The sequence below is a fragment of the Triticum urartu genome, chromosome 3 (assembly GCF_003073215.2).
Source record: "Triticum urartu cultivar G1812 chromosome 3, Tu2.1, whole genome shotgun sequence".
NCBI classification, from domain to species: Eukaryota; Viridiplantae; Streptophyta; class Magnoliopsida; order Poales; family Poaceae; genus Triticum; species Triticum urartu.
In genome coordinates, this window is record NC_053024.1 from 223,645,612 (window position 1) to 223,653,284 (window position 7,673).

Genomic DNA, 7,673 nt, shown 5'->3' on the forward strand with positions numbered 1-7,673 from the left:
TCATTGATTCAACGAGCTAGTCAAGTAGAGGCATACTAGTGACATTCTGTTTGTCTATGTATTCACACATGTACTGAGTTTCTGGTTAATACAATTCTAGCATGAATAATAAACATTTATCATGATATAAGGAAATATAAATAACAACTTCCTTATTGCCTCTAGGGCATATTTCCTTCAGTATCGGAGGGTATGAACTATAGAGAGGTTGGAATACAGTAGATATTACACCATATGAATTTAGAATGAGTTCACAACACTACCAAAAGTGGTGATTTATTTTCTTATACTAATGGAGCTTAGGAGTTTTCTGTTGAGTTTTGTGTTGTGAAGATTTCAAGTTTTGGGTAAAGATTCGATGGACTATGGAATAAGGAGTGGCAAGAGCCTAAGCTTGGGGATGCCCAAGGCACCCCAAGGTAATATTCAAGGACAACCGAGAGCCTAAGCTTGGGGATGCCGCGGATGGCATCCCCTCTTTCGTCTTCGTTCATCGGTAACTTTACTTGGAGCTATATTTTTATTCACCACACGATATGTGTTTTGCTTGGAGCGTCATTTTATTTTGTTTTGTTTTGTTTGCTGTCTGAATAATATACCAAGATCTGAAATTCTTAAATATTAGAGAGTCTTCACATAGTTGCATAATTATTCGTCTACTCATTGATCTTCACTTATATCTTTCGGAGTAGTTTGTCATTTGCTCTAGTGCTTCACTTATATCCTTTTAGAGCATGGCGGTGGTTTTATTTTGAAGAAATAGATGAACGCTCATGCTTCACTTATATTATTTTGAGAGTCATAAACAACATGGTAACTTGCTTTGGTTATGGAACTAGTCCTAATATGATGGGCATCCAAGATGGGTATAATAAAAACTTTCATATAAAGTGCATTGAATACTATGAGAAGTTTGATACTTGATGATTGTTTTGAGATATGAAGATGGTGATATTAGAGTCATGATAGTTGAGTAGTTGTGAATTTGAGAGATACTTGTGTTAAAGTTTGTGATTCCCATAGCATGCACGTATGGTGAACCGTTATGTGATGAAGTCGGAGCATGATTTATTTTTTGATTGTCTTCCTTATGAGTGGTGGTCAGGGACGAGCGATGGTCTTTTCCTACCAATCTATCCCCCTATGAGCATGCGCGTAGTACTTTTTTGATAACTAATAGATTTTTGCAATAAGTATGTGAGTTCTTTATGACTAATGCTGAGTCCATGGATTATACGCACTCTCACCCTTCCACCATTGCTAGCCTATCTAGTACCGCGTGGCTTTCGCCGGTACCATAAACCCACCATTTAGCTTCCTCAAAATAGCCACCATATCTACCTATTATGGCACTTCCATAGCCATTCTGAGATATATTGCCATGCAACTTTCCACCGTTCCATTTATTATGACATGCTTCATCATTGTCATATTGCTTTGCATGATCATGTAGTTAACATCATATTTGTGGCAAGGCCACCGTTCATAATTTCATACATGTCACTCTTGAATCATTGCACATCCCGATACACCGCTGGAGGCATTCACATAGAGTCATATTTTGTTCTAATTATCGAGTTGTAATTTTTGAGTTGTAAGTAAATAAAAGTGTGATGATCATCATTATTAGAGCATTGCCCCATGTGAGGAAAGGATGATGGAGACTATGATTCCCCCACAAGTCGGGATGAGACTCCGGACGAAAAATAAAAAAAGGAGAAAAAAGAGGCCATAAAAAAGGGAAGGTCCAAAAAAACAAAAAATGAGAGAAAAAGAGAGAAGGGGTAATGCTACCATCCTTTTACCACACTTGTGCTTCAAAGTAGCACCATGATCTTCATGATAGAGAGTCTCCTATGTTGTCACTTTCATATACTAGTGGGAATCTTTTGTTATAGAACTTGGCTTGTATATTACAATGATGGGATTCCTCAAAATGCCCTAGGTCTTCGTGAGCAAGCGAGTTGGATGCACACCCACTTAGTTTCCTTTTGAGCTTTCATACACTTATAGCTCTAGTGCATCCGTTGCATGGCAATCCCTACTCACTCGCATTGATATCTATTGATGGGCATCTCCATAGCCCGCTGATACGCCTAGTTGATGTGAGACTATCTTCTACTTTTTGTCTTCTCCACAACCACCATTCTATTCCACCTATAGTGTTATGTCCATGGCTCACGCTCATGTATTGCGTGAAGATTGAAAATTTTTGAGAACATCAAAAGTATGAAACAATTACTTGGCTTGTCATCGGGGTTGTGCATTATTTAAATATTTTGTGTGATGAAGATAGAGCATAGCCAGACTATATGATTTTGTAGGGATAGCTTTCTTTGGCCATGTTATTTTGAGAAGACATGATTGCTTGGTTAGTATGCTTGAAGTATTATTGTTTTTATGTCAATATTAAACTTTTTTCTTGAATCTTATGGATCTGAATATTCTTGCCACAATAGAGAAGATTACACTGATGAATATGTTAGGTAGCATTCCACATCAAAAATTCTGCTTTTTTATCATTTACCTACTCGAGGACGAGCAGGAATTAAGCTTGGGGATGCTGATACGTCTCCAACGTATCTATAATTTTTAATTGTTCCATGCTATTATATTATCCATCTAGGATGTTTTATATGCATTTATATGCTATTTTATATGATTTTTGGGACTAACCTATTAACCTAGAGCATAGTGCCAGTTTTTGTTTTTCCTTGTTTTTTAGTTTTCCAAAAAAGGAATACCAAACGGAGTCCATTGACGTGCCAATTTTTGATGATTTTTTATGGACCAAAAGAAGCCCCCAGAGTAAAAGAGTTGGGCCAGAAGAGTCCCGGGTCGTCCACGAGGGTGGGGGCGTGCCCTACCTGACGGTGCCGTGTACCTGGGGTAGGGAAATAGACCTGATCTAAGCACCCTCCCTAAGGACACTCCCTATAGTCAAAGACATCCAAAGGACAATAGATTCTACCAACTGGAATTTACTTCAAGGTGCAATCCACTCGACCATGAGTGTAACACCCCGGATGTAACTTTCCCAATTTGTACTCCAACTCTTGCCGTTTCCGGCGTTAAGTTATATTTATTTCCTCGGGTTCGGGTTTTGTCTCCGTGTGTTGTTGTCGTTGTCATGCATCTCATATCATGTCATCATGTGCATTGCATCTACATACGTGTTCATCTCATGCATTCGAGCATTTTCCCCGTTGTCCGTTTTGCATTCCGGCGCTTCGTTCTCCTCCGGTGGTCATTTCTAGCTTTCTTTCGTGTGTGGGGATTAAACATTTCCGGATTGGACGGAGACTTACCAAGCGGCCTTGGTTTACTACCGGTAGACCGCCTGTCAAGTTTCGTATCATTTGGACTTCGTTTGATACTCCAATGGTTAACCGAGGGACCGAAAAGGCCTCATGTGTGTTGCAGCCCAACACCCCTCCAATTTGTCCCAACACCCACCTAAGTCTTCTCCATCATCTAGATCGTTCGATCACGATCGCGTGGCCGAAAACCGCACCTCATTTGGACTCTCCTAGCTCCCTCTAGGCCTATTTAAACACCCCCCCCCCGATTTTCGGATCTCCTTCTTCCCCCGAAACCCTAAAAATCGTCTTCGTCGAGCCGGACATGTCCGACCTTCCCCAGACAGATCGCCGCCGCCAACCGGGGCGCGCCACGTGGAGCGGGCGCCCCACATCGCCGCCGAACTCCACCCGGGCCCGGGAAGCCCAAGGCTGGCCCCCGTGGGCCCATCCGCTGCCGCCGCCCGGGTCGTCCTCCTCCCCGCGCCCGGCCCCCGCCGCCTCGTTCGCTCCGCCGCCGCCGCCTCCTTCCGGCGACCGGAGCCGCCGCGTGCCACCGCGACGCCGGCCGGACCCCGCCGACCCCGCCGCCTCTTTCCTCGCCACCCGGAGCCGCTCGCCGCCGCCTAGCTAGCCCCGGCCGGCCCCAGCTCCGGCCACCGCGGGCCCCGGCCACCGGCGACCTCGCCCTCGCCGGCCGCCGCCCTCATCCCCGCCGTGAACAGTGTTCCGCCGCCGCCTTGGGTTCCGTGAAACCCTAGATCTCGGGGTAAAAATTTCTTCTAAGTCCCAGAAATTGCAGATCCAAGTGCCTCTGTTCGTGGCCCCGTAACTTTGCATCCGTAGCTCCGATTCATGCATATAGCATATAAAAATGTTCATCTCAGAGAGTACATCATTTCATTCCATTGCATCATTTTCATTTGAGTTCATCTTGATGCCTGAAATGCTGCTAGAAGAGGGCTACTTGAGTTAATTGTCAGATCTGCTACTCCGTTTAGCACTTTTGTCATTTTTGCCATGGTTAATGTGTGCATGATATGCCCTGTTGCTCTACATGTGTTTTGTTAAGGGTTTTGTCATCTTTCCATAGGTACAACCCATGTATTTTTGTGATGTGTGTGGTGACTAGTGCAAGCTTGCAAAGTGGTGCACTTGCTAATTCTGCTTTCAGGGACTTAGCAATTCCACTAAGTCCTGGATCTGTTTAGCTCATGATGCCATATGTTCATGTTGTTTCCTAGTGATCCGTACCTCTTTTGGGGATGATCAGTAAGGATGTTTTGTTAATATTGTAGTGCTCTATCCATCCATGTCTTTTTTTGCAATTTTGGAGCAACCTAGCTTGAGTCAATCGAGCTCTACTTTTGCTACTTTGTGAATCTGGGCAGATTGTCAACTTGTTTGCAATTTCGCCGGAGATGTTGTAGTTGATCCGTGCATGCTATGCTATTGTTCTTGCCATGTCTAGCTTGAATTTTGTGCCTTCTTAATGGATGTATGCTTGTCTTGCCATGACTTGCACCGCAGTGAGTGCATCGAGCTAGTAAACATGCCTACTTGAGTTATATTTCAGCGTGTGTCAGTTTTCACTAAGTCTGAAAACTGATTATGTTTTTGCTATGTTCACATGCTTGCAATTGTATTTTCTGGTCCTTTTTGGCTCAAGGTCACTAAGGGACTTTTGTTAAGCTCTTTTAGTAGCTCCATGCCATGCTTTAATTTTCCATATTCAGATCCTGTAGCATGTAGTTTTGTTGCTCCGAAGAGGGCTACTTGATCTGAAATTCCAGACAAGTGTTAATTTCACTAAGTCTGAGATCTGTTTGCCATTTGCATTTTTGCCATGCTTGTTTGAACCTGTTAATGGATTAATTGGCCGTACCTCAGTGCTAGACTTTTGTTAAGCATCTTGTATGCATACCTTCCATGTATTTTGTTGTCATGATTGGGTGCTGTAGCATGTTCATCTCATTGCATTTAGATGGCTACTTGCGGTAAATCGCAGACCGGTGTCATTTTTGTTTCGCTTGCCATTTCCAAACCGTAACTCCGATTCCGGTGTTCTTTATATCGTTTTCAAGCAATTTCATCTCATCTTTCCAGTGGTACACTTGGATTTCCAAGTTGAGGCCAGGTTCATGCATTTCCTGTCATATCTTGCATTTTGCATCCCGCATCGCATTCCGCATAGCATATCATCATTGCATCATATTGCTTGGGCTTGCACATGGTTGATTGCATCCTTGTTTGATTGTTTATCTTGTTTGGGTAGAGCCGGGAGATGAGTTCGCTAACGAGGAGCTCGTTGAGTTTGCTTTTGAGGATCCAGTCAACTCTGACAACTGTGCAGGCAAGATGATCATACCCTCGAAATCACTACTATCTTTGCTATGCTAGTTTGCTCGCTCTTTTGCTATGACAATGCTAAGATGCCTACCACTTGATTTCAAGCCTCCCAAATTGCCATGTCAAACCTTCTAACCCACCTTGTCCTAGCAAACCGTTGATTGGCTATGTTACCGCTTTGCTCAGCCCCTCTTATAGCATTGCTAGTTGCAGGTGAAGATTGGAGGCTGTTCCTTGTTGGAACATTTATTTACTTGTTGGGATATCATTATATTGCTATGTTATCTTAATGCATCTATATACTTGGTAAAGGGTGGAAGGCTCGGCCTCTCGCCTAGTGTTTTGTTCCACTCTTGCCGCCCTAGTTTCCGTCATATCGGTGTTATGTTCCCGGATTTTGCGTCCCTTACGCGGTTGGGTTATAATGGGAACCCCTTGATAGTTTGCCTTGATTAAAGCTTTTCCAGCAATCCCCAACATTGGTCTTACCATTTTCCACCTAGCCTTTTCTTTCCCTTGGGTTCTGCAGACTCAAGGGTCATCTTATTTTAACCCCCCCGGGCCAGTGCTCCTCTGAGTGTTGGTCCAACCGAGCGATGTCCGGGGCTACCAGGGGCAACTCTGGGCTGGCCTACCCGACGTCTTGCTCATCTGAGTGTGCCCTGAGAACGAGATATGTGCAGCTCCTATCGGGATTTGTCGGCACATTCGGGCGGTGTTGCTGGTCTTGTTTTAATCTGTCAAAGTGTCTTGAATTACCGAGATACCGAGTCTGATCGGAACGTCTTGGGAGGAGGTCTATTCCTTCGTTGACCGTGAGAGCTTGTCATGGGCTAAGTTGGGACTCCCCTGCAGGGATTTGAACTTTCGAAAGCCGTGCCCGCGGTTATGGGAAGATGGAAATTTGTTAATGTCCGGTTGTAGATAACTTGAACCTTAATTTAATTAAAATGAATCAACTGAGTGTGTTACCGTGATGGCCTCTTCTCGGCGGAGTCCGGGAAGTGGACACGGTGTTGGAGTAATGTTTGCGTAGATGGTTCTCTAGTTTCTCGCTCGCGCTTTGCCCCCTCTTCTCGCTCTCTTTTGCGTATAAGTTAGCCACCATATATGCTAGTCGCTTGTTGCAGCTCCACATATATTTACCTTGCCTTACCTATAAGCTTAAATAGTCTTGATCGCGAGGGTGCGAGATTGCTGAGTCTCTGTGGCTCACAGATTACTATTACACCAGATGCAGGGCCTGATGATTCCGCTCCAGGAGACGCGTATGAGCTCAAGTGGGAGTTCGACGAAGACTCTCAACGTTACTATGTTTCCTTTCCCGATGATCAGTAGTGGTGCCCAGTTGGGGGTGATTGGGACCGTTGTCGCGTGTTGGGTTCTCTTTTATTTTGGCGCCGTAGTCAGGCCATGAGTGTTTGGATGATGTAATGTTATTTATGTACTTGATTGACGTGGCGATTGTAAGCCAACTATGTTATCCCCCCTTTATTATTTATATTACATGGGATGTTGTGAAGATTGCCTAACTTGGGACATATGCCTTCAATGCGATTATGTCTCTAAGTCGTGCCTCGACACGTGGGAGCTATAGTCACATCGAGGGTGTAACAAGTTGGTAATCAGAGCCTTCCCCGACCTTAGGAGCCCCATTGCTTGATCGTTTTTAGCGGCCGAGTTGCGTCTAGAAAAATGTTTTGAGTCATTTAGGAATTATATATCGGAGAGTTTAGGAATTCTTTTTACTTCCCAGTCTCCTCATCGCTCTGGTAAGGCATCCTGACGTAGAGTTTTGACTCTTCTCTTCTCAAATTTCACTAAAAAATATTTTAGGATCACGCGGGTATCTTGGAATCGTTCCGATGGTTTTATGATGAGAACATTGTCTTGGTGCCTCCTGTCAGGGGTTTAGTGGAAGTGTCCCTGGGAGTTGAGCTCTGAGGTGTTGTCATCATAATTTTATCGTTGCAGTTCTGGAATACCTGAGTCTAGTACGCCGACATCGAAAATCTCTTTTATGCA